The sequence below is a fragment of the Lithobates pipiens genome, unplaced genomic scaffold (assembly GCF_037356315.1).
Source record: "Lithobates pipiens isolate NorthernLeopardFrog02 unplaced genomic scaffold, aLitPip1_a1.2 Scaffold_23, whole genome shotgun sequence".
Taxonomy (NCBI): Eukaryota; Metazoa; Chordata; class Amphibia; order Anura; family Ranidae; genus Lithobates; species Lithobates pipiens.
Genome location: NW_027507785.1, coordinates 8,906,822 through 8,928,279, shown reverse-complemented (window position 1 = coordinate 8,928,279; position 21,458 = coordinate 8,906,822). Strand labels below are relative to the sequence as shown.

General features: G+C 44.4%; 1 protein-coding gene across 7 annotated transcripts in view; it reads left to right on the top strand.

Annotated features, from left to right (window-relative positions):
- LOC143927185 (olfactory receptor 1E16-like) overlaps positions 1 to 19,690 on the top strand; it is a 162,470-nt gene extending 142,780 nt beyond the window's left edge. For 3 of the 7 annotated variants that reach the window (XR_013262246.1, XR_013262251.1, XR_013262245.1), the window contains one exon: positions 19,576 to 19,690. The gene's annotated coding sequence lies outside the window, so the exon portion shown is untranslated. Of the gene's footprint in view, positions 1 to 1,331; positions 4,680 to 5,745; positions 6,042 to 19,575 lie in introns of those variants that run through there. The other 4 variants (XR_013262247.1, XR_013262249.1, XR_013262250.1 and 1 more) reach the window with 3 other exon arrangements.
- Positions 19,691 to 21,458: the final 1,768 nt, after the last annotated feature.

Sequence of the window (21,458 nt, the reverse complement as noted above, 5' to 3'; positions counted from 1 at the left end):
AGGTGAGGTGAATATAGTGGTGTATACTGCAGTCAGGGCACAGACAACAACCACTACACAGCAGCAAGATAGGAAATCAGCCAAAAACGATTGGTGTGTACTGTGTTGAAGGTACACAGAACACCCACTGCTTCAGATGCAAAGTAACACACTACAGGAGGCCGCCTTAAAGGCGGCCTTATATAGTGTGGGGCGTGCACTACACAGCCTGAGCTATGATTGGCCACAGGCAGGATGCCTGTGGCCAATCATGGCTCTCCTTGCTGCCGGCGCTGCGATTGGCCAAGCATGCGGGGTCACAGTGCATGCTTGGCCAATCATCGGGCAGCAATGCACTGCGCCAACGCAGTGCATTGTGGTCCGCGCGCGCGTCACTCGAATTTTGACGCGAACGGCCAAAACGTTCGGAATTCGCCGAACGGCCGAACGGCCAATGTTCGAGTCGAACGTACGTTCGACTCGAACACGAAGCTCATCCCTAGTGGTGTGTTTTGTTGCTTGTTCTGGAGGAAGATGCTGCATACACTGTTTAGGACGTGTAAGGCTTCAAAGGTTTCTGGTGTCCAGGAGGACTTGAAGACCCTTCCTATCTGGGCCAGAAATATTCAGTGGATGTCTGTTGTAAAGGAGCTGGCTGGATATGCTTCTCCTTTGAACAGAGCTTGGGATGGAGTCTCTGATTTTCCTCGGATATTAGTCTCAAAAGTTTTGGGTTCAGTAAGGGAGAGATGTGGGGCAGTTGCTGTGTTTGGTTTGCACTTCCTGCATGCTCTACATATTGAGTGTGCAGTCCTCATGAACAAGTCTAATGATGCCCTAACAAAAGACGAAGGCCCGAAGCCTGTAAGCAGAAGTAGGACATGTGCCACCGTTACTTCCCATCAGCTCAAAGGGCCGAACTCATTCAGATACAAGGAAGGCAAGGCCTATGATCTCCAGGAGACACATGTGGATTGATTTACTTAAGTTGGGGGTCCGTAGAGGAAATAATTGGGGATTCCTACACCAGCATTGCTTAAGAAGTGAAAGCAAGTGGTTGGCAATGGTAGATTTAGATTTCTGTGGCCAAAAAACGGGGCACTTTGCAAAAACGTGCCATGCTGTGAAGACTGGACAACATCAGGCCTGTGTTCTTTCCCAGGACAGCACAGAGAGACACGCAAGTTTATTCGTTACGTTGGAAGTCAATGCCTTTCCGTGAAAGTGTTTTAAGGCAACAGTGGGCACCCTACCATAGTTTTGCAGTTAGAAATGGGCAGATAAAGAAATGTGAGCTATGTTTTTGGCATGGTTGGAAGGAACATACATGCTTTGTCTCTTACTCTTTTCAGGTACTGGGCATTGAAAGGTGGAGCAGGCAGAGCAGATGACAATGCTAGATGGGAGAGGAGGCAGACCAGAAGAGAGCCTGAGGAAGATGATTTCCTCATGGTGGCTGAATTGGAGTGGACTTTCATCTGAGCATTTCATTATGACCAAGAGCTCAAGAGACTTTCATCTGGGACTTTCTTTACACAAACTGCCAAATACACTGTTATGCCGCGTACACACAGTCGGAGAATCCGTCGGAATGCGTCTTATCGGACCGTGTCGTCAGATAATCTGACTGTGTGTGGTATGCATCGGACTGATTCCGTCCGAATCTCCGTCTGACCCAATTTTCCAACATGTTGGAAATATTTCCCGACCAACTGGACCGGTCGGACGTAATCCGATCATGTGTAGAGAATTTTGATCGGACCAAGTGCCACGCATGCTCAGATCAAATTCCTACATCAAAGCTATTGGCTACTAGCCTGAATGTAGTCCCATCGTAACGAAATTACGTCATCACGTTCTGAAAGATCGGATTTTTCGACAACTTAGTCCGACCGTGTGTATGCAACAGTTTCGGACACAATCCGTCAGATCCGACGGATTTGGTTGGCAGAATCTCCGACCGTGTGTACAGGAGCTTAGCCCTGCTCAAAAGCTAATGTTGCAGCCTTCCAGGGACAACAAAACAAAAGTCTGACCGCCCAGAAGATACGAGGGTCGAAAATTGAATGTTTTTCCTCCCATTTACAATATGAGGGGTTTATTTTGCCCTTTCCTGGACAAAAGGCTTTTAAGACATGTTAAAGTTTCTTATATTATCCTATAAAAGTCAAGAGGTGATATGTTTTGCTATGGCCATTTGTATTGTCTTGATAGCAATAATATAGAGTTAGGTTTAGTAAGAGCATACGTTGACAGAGGCTGTTCCCCCTCCGTTGATATGTAAATAAACCAGTTGGATAGGTTTTGGAGTTGAAAAGAGGAAGCTGATATGCAGGAAGTTGGTGGGAGGAGCTTGGGGTCTTTTGAAAGAAACATGTGTTCGGACAAGAGATTGTGTATGGAAGGATGATGGAGTAACACATGGCTGTCAGAAGCTCGAGAGTTTTGGAGAACTTTTGAAGTTGGACTGAGCAAAGAACCATGAAGGACATTACATCTTAAACCCTAATGCCGCGTACACACGGTCAGAATTCTCGTCGGAAAAAGCTCTTATGGTTTTCCCGATGGAATTCCGACAGAATTCAGCTCAAGCGGTCTTGCCTACACACGGTCACATCAAATTCCGATCATTTATAACGCGGTGACGTACAACACGTACGACGTGACTAGAAAAAGGAAGTTCAATAGCCAGTAGCCAATAGCTTCCTTCTCGTAGTTGAATCTGAGCATGCGTGATTTTTTGGCGTGTCGGAATTGCATACACACGATCGGAATTACCGAAAGTTTTTCCGTCTGGAAAATTGAGAACATGCTATCAATTTTTGGCTGGTGGAAATTCGGACAGCTAAATTCCGATGGAGCGTACACACGGTCGCATTTTCCGATGAAAAGCTCTCATCGTTCTTTTTCTGGCCGGAATTCCGATTGTGTGTACGCGGCATAAGTTGAGTAACTGTTTTGTTTACTTAATGTGTAAATATTGTACATGCTTAAATTTGTAGGCATATTTTGGAAGCTATGAGTTGTGTTGTATTGTGTATCCAACAGTTGTATGGGCATTTTTTTTTTTTCCTGTTTAGTAAAGCATTGATACAATCAGGGACGGAAAACAAAATTACTTATTTACAAAATTATAACAAAAACTAATAAAAACTTTTTTTTCCCCAACCTATTTGTTTAGCAAAAAATAAAATAACTCAGTGGTGAATAAATTGGAGGGCCACCCTGAAAAACAAAACTACATTAAAATGTTGCAAAAAATCAGAAAAGAAATAAAGAAGAATTTTTTTTTTTTTAAACTTACCGGAAATGCCTGTTGCTAGGCAAATCGTCCTAATCTGCCTCTTCCTACTCCGCTGTGATCTTCAGTCTTCTCTCCTCCTCGCGTTGTCTTCTGGGTAATGGGGGCGCTGTATGTTCTGGGAACTGTGTGTGTCCTAGAACATAGCGCGCCCCAATTCACAAAGCGCTGCGCGACTCGCGCATGCGCAGTAGGAAACGGGCAGTGAAGCCGCATAGCTCCACTGTCTGTTTCCCTCAGATAGAATGGTGGCACCGTTATACAATTAGAATAGGTAACTCAAGCACTGTAATGATTATAATTTAAAATGACTGTATTTATTGGTGTATAACGCCCACTTTTTCACCCTGGAAATCGGGGTGCAAATAGCGTGTGCGTGTTATATGCCAATACTTCAATTTTACCTGCCTCGGAGGGACAAGCGCCGTCATATTACATACAGAGAGAATCTCCTGTTTACTTGGCTCCTCTTTAATGGGAAGTCCTGTCTCCTGGGCCACCATTGGACCACTGTTCTGTCTATCATAGGAGATTCTCACTGTATGTAAACTGTCGGCGCTCCATCCAGCCCCTCCCTGTCCCATCTAGGATGCAGATGGGTATCGACCAGGCTGCACTGATGGAAATGGGGAGGCTGCTGCATTGAAGGCAATGGTGAGGCTGCTGCATTGAAGGCAATTGTGAGGCTGCTGCATTGAAGGCAAAGTTTAGGCTGCTGCATTGAAGGCAAAGGTTAGGCTGCTGCATTGAAGGCAATGGTGAGGCTGCATTGATGGCACTTGTGAGGCTGCAGATGGGCATTGATCAGGGTGCATTGATGACAATGGTGAGGCTGCTGCATTGAAGGCAATGGTGAGGCTGCTGCATTGAAGGCAATGGTGAGGCTGCTGCATTGAAGGCTAAGGTGAGGCTGCTGCATTTAAGGCAATGGTGAGGCTGCATTGATGGCACTTGTGAGGCTGCAGATGGGCATTGATCAGGCTGCACTGATGGCAATGGTGAGGCTGCAGATGGGCACTGACCCTTATTTTGCTTCAAAGTTCCTTATTTAAAATGTAAGTTTTTTTCTTTCCTGAAACTTCCCTCTTAAAATGAATGTGCGTTTTATTCACCAATAAATACGGAAATTAAATAGTGAATTAAATAGTGAATTAAGCTGCAACTATTCATATGTGCTCTGACATCACATAAATGTTAACCACGTAAGCCCCGGACCATTTTCCAGCTAAAGGATCAGGCCCCTTTTTGCGATTCGGCACTGCGTCGCTTTAACTGACAATTGTGCGGTCGTGCGACGTGGCTCCCAAACAAAATTGGCTTCCTTTTTTTCTCACAAATAGAGCTTTCGTTTGGTGGTCTTTGATCACCCCTGCGCTTTTTATTTTTTTGCGCTATAAACAAAAATAGAGCGACAATTTTGAAAAAAATTCTATATTTTTTACTTTTTGCTATAATAAATATCCTCAAAAAATATATAAATAAAAAAAAAAATTTCCGCAGTTTAGGCCGATATGTATTCTTCTACATATTTTTGGTAAAAAAAAAAAATCACAATAAGCGATTATTGATTGGTTTGCGCAAGTTATAGCATCTACAAAATAGGGGATAGTTTATGGCATTTTTATTAATATATTTTTTTTTTACTAGTAATGGCGGCGATCAGCGATTTTTATTGTGACTGCTACATTATGGCGGACACATCGGACATTTGTGACACATTTTTGGGACCATTGTCATTTATACAGCAATCAGTGCTATTTAAATGCACTGATTCCTGTGTAAATGACACTGGCAGTGAAGGAGTTAACCACTAGGGGGCGGGGAGGGGTTAAGTGCGTGTGTTTTTTTTTTTAACTGTAGGGGGAGCGTGACTTGGCATGTGATGTCACTGATCGTCTTTCCCTATAAAAGGGAACAGACGATCGGTGACAGCAACAGTAGAAAGCACGGGGAGAGGTTTGTTTACACTTACCTCTCCTCGTTCTTCAGCTCTGTGACCCGATCGCGGGACACCGGCGGCAATCGGGTCCCGCGGCCACGGTCACGGAGTTCAGGACGGGGTCGCGAGTGCACGGGCGACCCATGGCTGGGCTCTTAAAGGGCAACGTACCTGTACATGCCTGTGCCCAGCCATGCCATTCTGCCGACGTACATCAGCATGAGGCGGTCCTTAAGTGGTTAAATAAGATTAATTGTGCGCTAAAAAACAACCTAATAGTATTAGACAGTGCATAACACTGCAAACACATATAAAGAAATGTCCATGAAGATATGATTGCTTAAAAAAAACTTGTGTAAGACAATCCTTGCTCTGTGATGGTAACTAATACAACAGACGAAAAAAGAAATGAAAAAAGTGCAGATAGAAAGTCGCCACCACCTCGGTGCTGTCGGGGGCTCAACCCTTCCTTCTCTGAGCCGGCCGTTCAACTGTCGGCTAATTACCAGCTCCCATCTCTCCACAGTTATTCAGCTGTTGATGATATCCTGCTCGTCAGTCCTGTCTACTTAAGCTGTCCAGCCCAGAGGATCTCTGCCTTTGCCTTGGTCAACAACACAGAGACTATCTCCTGCGTTACTGTTTAAAGACTTACTTGGCTGACATCCCTTCTGGCTCCAGATCCTGCTTGCCGTTCCACTACATTGATCCCTGACTTTCTGGCTTGGCTGACTATCCGTTCCCCGTTGCTGAACTTTGGCTATGTTTTGACTACATTTGTTCTTTTTACTTTTATTATTAAACAAGTGTGATTTAACTGTACTTCTGTCTCGGCCTGATTTCATGGTTTCTGGCAGGTACAAATTGCCTGCTCACCTTCCAAACATAAACCCCTTAGGGTCAAATAGCACTTTTAAGCAGGAATCCTCACTGGGATCAGCTTATATGTATTCCAATTCTAGGTAGTGACTCAAAAATTTGCCTGTGGTTCTACAAATATAATTGGTTTCTCCGAGTTTCAGTTATTCTCGAAATGAATAAAACATCATTCATCATCTTGCAAAATTGCTAGATATTAATTACTTCTGCTCAGTAGGGTATATACACTCACATTTACATTTAAAATGCATATTGAATGATCAGTATTGCAGACAGCTCTCCTCTTCCCTGCATGTCCAGTATAACAAGACACCAGAAGTGTCGTCACAGGCTCCTCCCGACGCGTTGCGTCACAGGTCACGTCAGCCACGTGTGAAGTATCCATACTAGTTCAATTGAAATGTACAGAAATGATGTGCTTATGCGAGATAAATTAATTCTCTTGAAGAAGCCCTATGATATATGGCGAAACACGTTGAGAGATATCCGCATTGCAACTGTTCATATCTATTCTATGTCATTTCTGTACCGAATTCAAAAAATTTATTTTTCTATATAATGTGGTGTTATTGCGCTTAAAAAGTCCCTTTGAGAAATCTTATATACTCTTTGTAGAAATTATGGGATGTGGCGCTAAAAATAGGTTTCACTATTTCAGCTCGTTTATAATATTTGTTCTCCTTTGTGGTTCTACAAAGATAATTGGTTTCTCCAGGTTGCGGTTATTCTCGAAAATAAATAAAACAACATCATCGCTCAAGATTGCTAGATACTAATTACTTCTGCTCAGTAGGGAATATACACTCACATTTACTCAGAAAAGACGCATATTGAGCGATCAGTATTGCAAGCAGCTCTCCTCCTCACTGCACGTCCAGTATAACGAGACACCGTTTTATATATATATATATATATATATATATATATATATATATATATATTGGGATCGGCACAGGCACGACAGAACAGTAAATATAAGAAGCCCAAACACAAGAGGGGGTGCCGAGGAGGATTCAGGATCCAAAAGAAAAAGAGACTAGTAGGGAAAGGTGTATATATAACCTAAGTGGAATAAAATTGTCTAGAACCGAACTATTGGCATTGGATAAAGGATTAAAGTATGCACCGACACGTAATCTGAATACATTTGAATTGTATGTGGATATATTCAAAAATACACCAGGAAATTGACCCTTTCATGACTAAGCCTATTTTTGGCATTTGGTGTTTACAAGTTAAAATCCATATTTTTTGCTAGAAAATTACTTGGAACCCCCAAACATTAGAGAATAAAACGGCGATTGTTGTAATATTTTATGTCACACGGTATTTGCGCAGCGGTGTTTTAAACGCAACTTTTTGGGAAAAAAGGCACTTTCATGAATTTAAAAAAAAGAAACAGTAAAATTTGCATAATGTGAAAGATAATGTTACGTCGAGTAAATAGATACCAAACATGTCACACTTTATAATTGCGCGCACTCGTGGAATGACGACAAAGTACGGTACCTAAAAATCTCAATAGGCGACGCTTGAATTTTTTTTTTGGGGTTACCAGGTTAGCGTTACAGAGGAGGTATAGTGCTAGAATTATTGCTCTCGCTCTGACGATCGCGGCGATACCTCACATGTGTGATTTGAACATCGTTTACATATGCGGGCGCGACTTCCGTATGCGTTTTCTTTGCTTCGCGAGCTCGTGAGGACGGCGGGTGCTTTTAAAAAAAAATTTTTTATTTTTTTTAAATGAATAAATTGTTTTAAAAAAATAAATAAAAAATGTGATCACTTTTATGTAAACATCCCTTGTGACAGTAATAGGTGGTGACAGGTACTCTTTATGGAGGGATGGGGGGTCTACAAGACCCCCCATCACTCCTTTACACTTCAATGTATTCAGATCGCCGAAAACGGCGATTCTGAATACTGTATATTTTTTAAAAACCGGCGCCATTGGCAGCCGAATAAACGGGAAGTGACGTCATGACGTCGCTTCCGTGTTTACTATTAGGAGACTGGAACGAAGCCGGTAACAGCGGCGAGAGGGGGGGACGTCCCCTCCCGCTCCTCCGGCATAACAGCCAAGCGACTTTTAGCCGCTTCGGTTGTTATGGCTGGATAGCCAATCGCCCGCTGTAAAAAACGGTACTGGGATGATGCCTGCATCATCCCGGTATACCCCCCGGAAGTCGAGTACGCACATCTGCGTACACTCGGCGGGAAGGGGTTAAAAAATATATATATGTTGAACAAACCTCCAGTGATTTGATACACCCGGAGATAGTATCATATAAATGTGCTCACCGAGGCCAAAATGCCGAGAGCGGTCGCTGTTGCGACTCGGCGCAGACCACCCCTGAAGGTGGCACAGAGAGTGGTTGGCACCAATAGGCACAAGCAACCAGTAGGACAGTCACTTGTTAGTAGATCAGCAGGTAGCTTGGGCAGAGCTGAAAAGGTGATGCCCCATGGGAAGGTCCAGAAGCAATGGTAGCAAGTTCGTAAGGCAAAAGCAGAATCCAGGAGGCAGGCCGGGGGTCAAACACAGTCCAGATCAGAACACAACAAGTGCCAGGAATGCTGAGACAGAAGAGTAATCCAAAGACAAGCCAGGGGTTCGATCACAGGAGATAGCAGGTAAGTCGAGGTGCAGGCTGAGGGTCAAACACGTTCAGAAAGCGGGAGTCCAAGGTCAAGCCAGAGGTCGGGTCAGGAGAAGATCATCGAGAGGTCGACGAAGCAATCCGGGTCACAACGGGTAATACAGATCACAAGAGCAGACGTGGGAATCACAGGAAGCTGAAGACGAACCAGCAGTGTGTTTGGATGACCTCACTTCCTGTATAGGTCAGTGAGGGGTCACACCCTGTGTGCGTGTGCTTGTGCGATTTAGCGCATTCCTATTGCGCACAACTGTGCGCATCTTTTGGCAGGTTGGGCTTCTTTTCAGCGGGAACGCAGTGGGAACGCGGTTCCGGCACCTCCACCACTAGGGGTCTATTGTTGCTGAGGAGGTCTACTGTTTCTGGTGGGGGATCTATTGTTGCTTGGGGGGGTGGTTCTTATATAGCTGGGGGTCAGTTATTGCTGGGAGAGATCTACTGTGGAGGGAGGGGTCTATTGTTGTTGGCTGCCATAAAGTCTATTGATGCTACCCTGTTTCCCCGAAAATAAGACCTGGAGTGATTGTCGGTGATGGCTGCAATATAAGCTCTACCCCCCAAATAAGCCCTAGTTAAAGTCCTTGTAGGTCTTATTTTCAGGGTAGGGCTTGTTTTGGGGGGAAACAGGATAGGGCTTATTGGGGGGTAGGGCTTATATTGCAGTCATCACCGACAATCACACTACGTCTTATTCTGGGGGGAAACAGGGTAGCTGTGAGAGATCTGTTGTTAATGCCACGAGTCTATTGTTGCTTGGGGGGAATTTTGTTGCAGATGGTCCATTGTTGATGGGGGAATCTATTGTTGCTGGGGGGGGGGGGGCTCTATTGTTACTGGCTGCAGGGGATCTATTTTAGTGCTTTTCTTCTTATCATTACCAAATGGCATAAAAACTCCATACAAATTACAAAATGATACTTGGTTCTGTATTCTCTAAAAAAAGGCAGTACTGGGAAATGAGTAGGGGGTGAAACCAAGGAATGGTGATCATAGGTGGGTAGGTGCGGAGAAAAGAGGTGACTCAGAAAGGGAGAGTTCCTGCACCTATTCCTTAAGAAAAAAAAAAGCCCTGCCCGGAGGTATCACATATAGTCAATTAAGAAACAAATCATTGTTCAATCCACCAGTCCACAACAATGAACATATAGAGGTAGTTAATAAAATGGTGATACAAGATTTAGAGGAATTGGGAAGATCCCCGAGATATCAGAAGAGGGATAATAGAGCTAGAAGAAGATAAAAAAAAAAGCGTAAGACCTGCAGACAAGGGTTGGGCCATTGTGGTACTATCTTGAGCAGTGATTCTCAACCAGGGTTCCATGGAACCCTAGGGTTCCTCCAGAGGTTGCTAGGTGCTCCTTTAGTATTGGGCCATTTCTGCCTCTCGGATAAGTTCCCACCGACGCCATTGATCTTTTTAGCTATCTGTAAGGACCATTCTTCCCAATGACCACAAGTGTAAGGACCTTTCTTCCCAATGACCACAAGTGTAAGGACCATTCTTCCCAATGGCCACAAGTGTAAGGACCATTCTTCCCAATGACCACAAGTGTGAGGACCATTCTTCCCACTGACCACAAGTGTAAGGACCATTCTTCCCAATGACCACAAGTGTAAGGACCATTCTTCCCAATGACCACAAGTGTGAGGACCATTCTTCCCACTGACCACAAGTGTAAGGACCATTCTTCCCAATGACCACAAGTGTAAGGACCATTCTTCCCAATGACCACAAGTGTAAGGACCATTCTTCCCACTCACCACAAGTGTAAGGACCATTCTTCCCAATGACCACAAGTGTAAGGATCATTCTTCCCAATGACCACAAGTGTAAGGACCATTCTTCCCAATGACCACAAGTGTAAGGACCATTCTTCCCAATGACCACAAGTGTAAGGACCATTCTTCCCAATGACCACAAGTGTAAGGACCATTCTTCCCAATGACCACAAGTGTAAGGATCATTCTTCCCAATGACCACAAGTGTAAGGACCTTTCTTCCCAATCACCACAAGTGTAAGGACCGTTCTTCCCAATGACCACAAGTGTAAGGACCATTCTTCCCAATGACCACAAGTGTAAGGACCATTCTTCCCAATGACCACAAGTGTAAGGAGCATTCTTCCCAATGACCACAAGTGTAAGGACCATTCTTCCCAATGACCACAAGTGTAAGGACCATTCTTCCCACTGACCATCACACTAATGTATCATGAGTTGTAGATTTCTAATTTTTAGCAGGGGTTCCCTGAGAATGGAGAAAATCTGCTCTAGAGAGTATTATAATAATGAACTTTTAGGGCAAGTGAATGATGTCAACACTTATGCCCCACACACACTATCAGATTTTCTTCTGATTTTTTTCCTTCAGGTTTACTAAAATCATTAAGTGCAAGGGCCGGCCTGATTGCATACAAATTGAAACTCCTAAGGTTTGACCTCCATATTATATGGTTTTGGTAAATCTGAAGGAAAAACTCAGCAGAAAAAAAAACTGATAGTGTGTATGGGGCTTTACAGTATCTCCCACAAGTAAGTACACCCCTCACATTTTTTGTAAATCTTTTCTTCTATCTTTTCATGTGACAACACTGAAGAAATGACACTTGTCTACAATGTAAAGTAGTGAGTGTACAGCTTGTATAACAGTGTAAATTTGCCGTCCCCTCAAAATAACTCAACACACAGCCATTAATGTCTAAACCGCTGGCAACAAAAGTGAGTACACCCCTAAGTGAAAATGTCCAAATTGCCCCCAAAGTGTCAATATTTTGTGTGGCCACCATTATTTTCCAGCACTGCCTTAACCCTCTTGGGCATGGAGGTCACCAGAGCTTCACAGGTTGTCACTGGAGTCCTCTTCCCCCCCTCCATGATGACATCACAGAGCTGGTGGATGTTGGAGACCTTGCGCTCCTCCACCTTCGATTTGAGGATGTCCCACAGATGATAAATAGGGTTTAGGTCTGGAGACATGCTTGGCCAGTCCATCACCTTCACCCTCAGCTTCTTTAGTAAGGCAGTGGTCATCTTGGAGATGTGTTTGGGGTGGTTATCATGTTGGAATACTGCCCTGCGGCCCAGTCTCTGAAGGGAGGGGATCATGCTCTGCTTCAGTATGTCACAGTACATGTTGGCATTCATGGTTCCCTCAATGATCTGTAGCCCCCCAGTGCTGGCAGCACTCATGCAGCCCCAGACCATGACACTCCCACCACCATGCTTGACTGTAGGCAAGACACACTTGTCTTTGTCCTCCTCACCTGGTTGCCCCCACACATGCTTGTCACCATCTGACACCAAATATATTTATCTTGGTCTCATCAGACCACAGGACATGGTTCCAGTAATTCATGTCCTTAGTCTGCTTGTCTTCAGAAAACTGTTTGCAGGCTTTCTTGTGCATCATCTTTAGAAGAGGCTTCCTTCTGGGACAACACCATGCAGACCAATTTGATGCAGTGTGCGGCATATGGTCTGAGCATTGACAGGCTGACCCCCCACCCCTTCAACCTCTGCAGCAATGCTGGCAGCACTCATACATCTATTTCCCAAAGACAACCTCTGGATATGACGCTGAGCACGTGACCTCAACTTCTTTGGTTGACCATGACCATGATAAGTACAAGCTCTATTGGAGGGGGAGTAATAGGGTTAGAGAATTAAGTAAATGTGACTCAAGATGGATTTTTGAGCTTGGTATGCTCTCGCCACTTGGGTTGAAAATCAATTTTGATTTAACTTGTTTTATTTCTGATTTTTAATTGTTGTATTCGATATTCACTACTAGATGGAGTTAAAAATAGCGGGTAAACGAAACGGTCCTTTTAGCTTTAAGTAGTTTTATAAGTATTTGTATCGTAATTATTAAATGATTATAAAGTTTGTTATGTATAGCATTTTTATACTATGTATGAAGCTGTTAATCACAGGAATCCTTTATAAACGCGATTTATGGCATAATGATCTAATGATTCCTATGTCACCATGGCAATATATAAAAGTAAACTGTGGCTTTTTACCCCGCCACGTTCGTCACATGTCTTAATTTCCCTTGAGAAAGTGACGTGACCTATGACGCAACGCGTCAGAAGGAGCCAGTGATGACACTTCCGGTGTCTCGTTATACTGAACATGCAATGAAGAGGAGAGCTGCCTGCAATACTGATCATTCAATATGCATTTTTTTCTGAGTAAATGTGAGTGTATGTTCCCTACTGAGCAGAAGTAATTAGTATCTAGCAATCTTGCAAGAAGATGTTGTTTTATTTATTTCGAGAATAACTGCAACTCTGAGAAACCAATTATATTTGTAGAACCACAGGCAAATTTTTGAGTCACTACCTAGGATTGGAATACATATAAGCTGATCCCAGTGAGGATTCCTGCTTGAAAGTGCTATTTGACCCTAAGGGGTTTATGTTTGGAAGCTAAGCAGGCAATTTGTACCTGTCAGAAACCATGAAATCAGGCCAAGACAGAAGTACAGTTAAATCACACTTGTTTTATAATAAAAGCAAAAAGAACAAACGTAGTCAAAACATAGCCAACGTTCAGTAACCTCGAACGTATAGTCAGCCAAGCCAGAAAGTCAGGGATCAATGCAGTGGAACGGCAAGCAGGATCTGGAGCCAGAAGGGATGTCAGCAAAGCAGGTCTTGAAAAGGATCGCAGGAGATAGTCTCTGTGATGTTGACCAAGGCGAAGGCAGAGATCCTCTGGGCTGGACGGCTTAAGTAGGCAGGACTGACGAGCAGGATATCATCAACAGCTGAGTAACTGTGGAGAGAGATGGGAGCTGGCAATTAGCCGACAGTTGAACGGCCATCTCAGAGAAGAAAGGGCGGAGCCCCTGACAGTACCGAGGTGGTGGTGACTTTCTGTCTGCACTTTTTAAAAAAAAAATTCATTTGTTGTATTAGTTATCATCACAGAGCAAGGATTGTCTTACACAAGTTTTTTAAGCAATCATATCTTCATGGACATTTCTTTATATGTGTTTGCAGTGTTATGCACTGTGTAACACTATTAAGCTGTTTTTTTAGCGCACTATTAATCTTATTTAATAATCATATACAATTGCGCTTGCTCGTCCCCACCCCCTTTCCTGACCGGCCGGGCTGCGTGCTCGGATAAGGGTCTTATATGGACTTTGGGGGGACCCCCACGCTGTTTTTTCGGTGTAGGGCTTACCCTTTAAGTCGATACCAGGTGACGGGCTAGCGACGTGTCAATCTCGCCGCCGGAGGCAGCGACATTGTCTTCCTTTGCTAGTCCCAGCTACCTGGAGCCGTGTGCGGGAAAGTCTGTTCATTTCAAAAGTCCAGCGGACTAGCACACACACGGCGTGATTGTCCGCCAGACTCGCAGCCCGGCGGACAATTTTTGAGTCAAAACTACTTTCTAAGTCCACCAGACTTTTGGGGAAAAAAAGTCCGCCGGAGCCCACAAATGGGCGGATCGTCCTGCGGACTCTGGTCCGCCAGACCAAGTCCGCCGGATAGTTTGATCGTGTGTACGCGGCATTAAATGACTCAGATCATCAAACTAATTTTATTGTTACACAAAGATAACCCGAGTAAATACAAAATGCAGTTGTTAAATGATGGTTTAATTTACTAAGGCAAAAAAGCTGCCCAAGCCTACCTGGCTTTATGTGATAAGTAATTGCCCCCTAACCTAATAACTGGTTGTGCCACCCTTGGCCTTAACAACTGCAATAAAGCTTTTGCCATAACTGGCAATGAGTCTTTCACATTGCTGTGGAACAATTTTGGCCCACTCTTCTTAGCAGAATTGTTTTAATTCAGCCACATTGGCGGGTATTCCAGCACGAACGGCCTGTGTAAGGTCATAATACAGCATCTCAATTGGATTTAAGTCCGTGGTTTGTCTAGGCCACTCCAAAACCTACATTTTGCTTGGAGGTCCACCTCCAAATGCTTTGCTTGGATTTGTAGGTGGACTTGCTGTTGTGTTTCGGATCATTGTTCTGCTGCATAACCCAAGTGCACTTGAGCTTGAGATCACAAACTGATGGCCGGATAGTCTCCTTAAGGATTTTCTGGTAGAGCTCAGAATTCATGGTTCCATCAATTATGGTAAGTCGCCCAGGTCCTGAAATGCAAAGCAGCCCCAGACCATCACACTACCACCACCACGTCTGACTGTTGGTATGATGTTCTTGTTATGAAATGCTGAATTTGTTTTATGCCAGATGTAACGGGACGCACACCTTCCAAAAAGTAAAATTTTTGTCTCATCAGTCCACAGAATATTTGCCTAAAAGTCTTGGGGATAATCACAATGTTTTTTGGTAAATGTGAGATGAGCCTTAATGTTCCTTTTGGTCAGCAGTGGCTTTGGTCTTGGAACTCTCCTATGGATGCCATTTTTTTCCCAGTCTCTTTCTTATTGTTGAATCATGAACACTGATCTTGCCTGAGGCAAGTGAGGCCTGCAGTTCTTTAGATGCTGTTCTGGGTTCTTTTATGACCTCCGGGATGAGTGGTCGTCATGCTCTTGGAGTATATTTTGTAGGCTGGCCACTCCTGGGACGGTTCACCACTGCTCCAAGTTATCTACATTTGTGGATAATAATAATAAAATATCAGGATGGGGGTAAATATTTTTCACAGCACTGTATGTACAAGCTTCAGCCATCCACCTGTGGTACCGGCACAATCCTTCAGTTACAATCAGAAAGAGAATGGAGCAGAGAGTCAAGTTGAGAAGCAGGCCGTAATTCTTAGGGGGTTTGTCCTACATCCCACACCCAAGTGATGTGAGTTCCATAAGTCCCGGACCTCCTCTTCCAGGTCGTAAGTTTTAGGGGGTTTGTCCTACATCCCATACCCAAGCAATGTGAGTTCCATAAGTCCTGGACCTCCTCTTCCAGGTCGTAAGTTTTAGGGAGTTTGTCCTACATCCCATACCCAAGCAATGTGTGTTCCATAAGTCCTTGGCCTCCTCTTCCATGCTTTACCCCTCAGAAGCTAGATCCTCAAAAGGTTACATCTTCACTATCATGGTCATTGCACTGCTTCCCATGACCAATGACCAACAGGCAGTCTTCCACCAGACTATTTACTTAGATCCTTGTACCCAACATGCCCATACTGACAGACGCAGAGCTGGCACTTACTCTCTATCTATGGTACCCCCCCCCCACTCACTGCCAGTGTTGCCAACCTACCACATTGAAATTTACTGACATGGCACCCAAAATTTACTGGCACAGCCAAGCTTTTGCTGGCATTTCCAAAAGTTACACTATTACAGCCCGTTCACACCTGAACGTTTTGTAGCCCTACGCCTGAAGCTACAAAACGCTGGAGTGGAAAAAATCCATTATTCTCAATGGAGATGGTTCACATCTCCACTCCATGTCGCCTGAAGCCCTACGCCTGAAGCTCAAACAAGTTCCGGACCCTTTTTTGTCGCGCGAATTGGGCTGATTTGGGCGTTTTCATTCCCATAGAAACTAATGGAAATGCTCGATTTGAGCGTTTAGCGCGACAACAAGCGTTTCTACGGGCGTTTTGACGCTGTATCTGCTCAAGAAAAAATAAGCAGATGAAAAATATTTTTCCTATTGGCTGAAAAAAAACGCCGAAGTTAAAAAACGCTCGTTGTCGCGCGTTGTAGTGTGACAAAACGCTCGTTGTCGCGCGACAAAACGCCGGTAAAAACGTTCAAACACGCTACGCTCAGGTGTGAATGCAGCCTTACAGTTTTAAGTGCAAATTTCAGTATTTAGGTTCCAAACAAGTACAATATACAATTAGCAATGTTTTTATCATTTTTGATATTGCAAGTAAGTAGCTCAAGGAAAGGACTCAGGAGGGCAAGAAATTAGAATGGTCAGGCACACAGACATGAAATCGACTCTCACAGTAGCACTGATAGCAGTGTGCAGCAGCAGGACACGTCCCCTCGCGAGTCACAGTGACAGTCTCTCTCTATGCCAGGTGGTCCCTTCAGTTCTTTTCAATCCAAACAGCACTGGCAGGCCTGCTCCTGGCTTGACCTGCCCCCATCCTGCAGACCCGCACACGAGACTCTGGCTGCTATGCTCAGTTCCCTTGCACCATGGCATCACACAACATGCTCAGGAACCGCCTGCACCTCACTGTAGCAGGCACTTGGGTGGCCTTGGCTGGCTTCAGACCATAACTGCTCAGCACAGTACTGGCTGCCAGTAAAAATACTGATGGTTGGTAACACTGCTCACTGCTCTGGGAACCTCCAGTGGCTTCATAGACATCTACACTGCCACATTTTCATTAGAGTTCACAGAGAACTACACTGGGCAGCTCTGTGCCTCTACCCTATAAGATAGGGTATTGAATTGCAATTCAAGGAGGTCTTGTCACTAAAATTTTGTTCTGGCCGAGGTCCGAATCTCAAGTCTGTGCCATGAAAGCTTGTACCCGTCTACTCTCCTTTTTTTGGCCCAAGCCTTGCTCTCTGGTGCTTTTTTTTTCTGTTTCCTCAACACACTCTTGTAATACTCTGTAAATGTAAATGTCCCCATTAGTGCTCCCCCTTACATCAGGAGCCTCTACCAGAGTAATTGATTACATTGGGTGCCCCCATCAGTCTACCCCCCTCCCATAAATTGGATGTCACCGTCAGAGTACACCCTTATATAAGGTGTCCCCATTAGAGTGCCCCCTTAACTAATGTGATACCATCAGAGTGCCACCCTACCTCAGGTATTCCTGTCACAGTGCCCCCCCCCCCATACATCAGGTGTCCCCATCAACGTGCCCATTTAAACCAGGTTTCTGCATCAAAAGGCCTCCTTACATCTGGTGTCTCCCATCATTGTGCCTCCTTAAATCATTTGTCCCCATCAGAGTGCCCCATTATTTAGGGTTCCCCCATCACAGTGGCCGCTTACATAGGGTGTCCCTATCAGAGTGCCCCCTTACCTTAGGTGTGCCTATCAGTGTGCCACCTTACATCAGGTGTGCCCTATCAGAGTGCCTCTTAACATAAAATATGCCCATTAGCATGCCCCTTAACATTAGGTGTGCCCATCAGCGTGCCCCTCTAATTCTCTGTGAAGTACATGTACACTATACCTTGAGGGCAGGGAGTGGGATTTAGCAGAGGTAACGAGCTGCGCCGAGAACCTTGGTGAACAGGGCGGGGTGCACACATGGCGTCACACCATGTCTTGTAGGCAGGCAGGGTGTCACACCTTGTCTTGTGGGCAGGCAAGAAGTGAGAGCCGGGAGAACTAGGGAAGTGGGCCACACAAGCAACGTCATTGGTTGCTGGGATGCCTGCGGTCCCAGCAACCAATGACTGCTGAGCATCAGGGATCTGGCATGTTAGACTGGCAGGCTAGCAGTCCAGTCCAGTCGATTTGTGTTCGGACAGCGGTCCGCCATTTAATGACAGCTGCTATTGGACCATAAAATATAAGACAAGACAGATGTCAATGACCATAACCCTGCATTGGAAATGACGAAGCTGAGGGGCAGTCCGTTGCTGGGGCATAAGGGAATGTCATCTGCCAGGGGAGCAGAGGATCAGGTAAGTAAAAGTGCTGTTTCCTTCCCCTCGCATTTAACTCTTGCACTGCAGGTGCACTTTTACTATTACCAGAATTGGGCTTTAAGTTTGAGGTGGACAGCTGCCTGGGTTTATCTTTGGACTATGGATCCCCGTGAGCTGACCAATAAAGAGGGAGTATTGAATACTTAAGCCCCGTACACACGAGCAGACTTATGTCCGACAGACTTCCGAAGGAGTTCTGCCGGAGTTCTGACGGAGTTCTGACAGAGTTCTGACGGACTTTCCGAATGAGCGGACTTGGCCACACACAATCACACCAAACTCAGACGGATTCGAACGTGATGACGTACGACTGGACTCGAATAAGGAAGTTCATAGCCAGTAGCCAATAGCTGCCCTAGCGTCAGTTTTAGTCCGTCGGAATAGCATACACACGAGCAAATTTTTCGGTAGGAACTGGGTCCGGCGGAGTTCCGTCGGAAAAATTTGAAGCATGTTCCATTTTCTAAAGTCTGTCAGACTTTTGCGAATCAAAAGTCCGTTGCAGCCCACACACGATCGAATAGTCTGCCGGAATCATTCCGTCAGACTTTGGATGTTGAAAAGTCCGCTCGTGTGTACGGGGCTTTAGGGTTGTGCACCAGGTGATGACAGCCTCCTGTGATTTCCTTACATGTTACGTGGGATTGTAATTCCTTTTACCTGTTTAGTTGTTCATAAATGCACGAGTATCTAGTGTGCTTCACTGTTGTACTCCTTGGTGTAAATCCTGGCATCTGGACAGTTCTTGGTTGTTTGACCAGGACCGTCAATAATAAGGTAGCACCCGTCTTCCTGCAGGGGGCACAGGCCCCAATGAGTTCAACAGGGGGGGGGCCTAAAGCAGCAGGAGGGGGTGCAATTACTGGAACCAATCCCCCTGTGGCCTCCTGCAGCAAAGTCGACTTTTCCTCCTTCTGGATTTAAGCTTCTGCAGGGGGAGCCACAGGGGGATTGGTTCCAGTAACTTTGCCCCCAACCACTCCAGGCTCCCCTTCATGATCCAACCCCCCCCACTGGAGCTCCGACCCCCCCCCCCCCCCCCCATTGTCAGGTAGGCTGTACAACATGGCCTATCATTTCTAACAGAAGCCCTGTGTTTTAACACAGATTAACCCCTGCTGCAGCCTATAAACATTGTAACTTGTAAAAAAAATATGTAAAGTTACTGACTTTAAAAAATGCCTTGTTTTGTATATTTCTCTGCACCTCTGTGAACCTCTATTGAATGTCTTGTCTCTTTGCAGATAAAAACTCATGTGCTTTGGAGTAAGAAAAACCGAGGCAGACTGAAGAAGCGGTGATGCCCTCTGTAGGTGGGGTATAAGGCAAGAATGGATTCTGGATATATATATATATATATATATATATATATATATATATATATATATATATATATATATATATATATATATATATATATATATATATATATATATATATATATATATATATACACAGGAGGCGAACTCTGGATGTTCCATTTTTATCATAAACCTTGATTACACATATCACTGCAGAGAATGAGACAGCAAAATCCGAAAAAAAAACATATTTTTATTGCAACAAGCACCTCTTCAAGGATGAAGACTGATGGTCCAAACTCAAGACGGGAAGGAGGAACACATTTCTGTCACTCACACTGCTTAACCAGATGTAATCTGACCAATTTCTTTCCAATGCTGGAAGTTAAGAACACATAAATTCCTACAGATACCATCCAACCATCGTCTATAGTTTTAGCCCTGGTGACACCCAGGCATACCCTCAGAAACAGATTTTCACCAAACAGGAAGGAACAAGCTGATACTGGTTCTAGGAAAAGATTGTGTCCTCCATCTGGCTCAAACCCTGTTTTTAGCAGATCCCACCATTGTGAAGATGGTGCTCCAAGCCAATGGAAAGTATTATAATCTGCCCTCTATGGGAGCTACATAGAGGCATGCAGTATATTTTCCTCAATGCTCATATTTTTACAAGTTTACCCTTATGGATGTTTTGTATTGAATTAAATGCTGAGGAACGTTACGGAGACATGGCACCAAGTTTCAGGCTTAGAGTCGGCATGAATGTATTAATGTGCACCTAAACCACCTCATATTATATCACTACATTCAACACACCCTCCATCTCTAGATATAAAATAAAAGTTAGGCATATACCAGTTAGACCTATTATCCTCGACCGAGACAAAAACTTGTCAAGCCCTAGAAACGCCAACCATGACTACTACAAAGGTGGCACATACTACTTCCTTGGCATTGCAGCATACACTATATGGTCAAAAGTGAACACTTGCCCATCACATCTACAATTAGTCATGAAGTTTGAGGTCACTGCGGCCATCAGTTCACTGCAGATTTGAGAGTCACAATCCCAGAAAGTTTTTATGCAGATTGACCTCATATTATATCATTACATTCAACACACCCTCTATCTTTAGATATAAAATAAAAGTTAGGCATATACCAGTTAGACCTATTATCCTCGACCGAGACAAAAATTTCTAGAAAGCTCTAGAAACGCCAACCATGACTACTACAAAGGTGGCACATACTACTTCCTTGGCATTGCAGCATACACTACATGGTCAAAAGTGAACACTTGTCCATCACATCTACAATTAGTCATGAAGTTTGAGGTCACTGCGGCCATCAGTTCACTGCAGATTTGAGAGTCACAATCCCAGAAAGTTTTTATGCAGATTGACTCAGGAGAATTTTTTAAAAACCATAAAGCACTACCTGGCATTTAAACTTTGGCCAGCACCAGACCCACAAGAGCCAATAATACGCTTTTTGGATAAGCCAGCACCCTAATTGTACACACGATCGGACTTTACAACAACAAAACCTTCGAATTTTATTCGAAGGGTGTTGACTCCAACTTGTCTTGCATACACGCAGTCACACAAATGTTGACCAACAATTGCGAACGTGGTGACGTACAAGACGTACGTGATACCTCCATTACAAACACTAGTTTTACAAGACCGCTCGCTTCCGGCTTGTCCTTGATTCTGAGCATGCGTTTTTGTACTTTGGACTTTTGTCTGATGGACTTGTGTACACACGATTGGAAAGTCCGACAACACACATTTATTGGCAGAAAATTTGAGAACGTGCTAGCC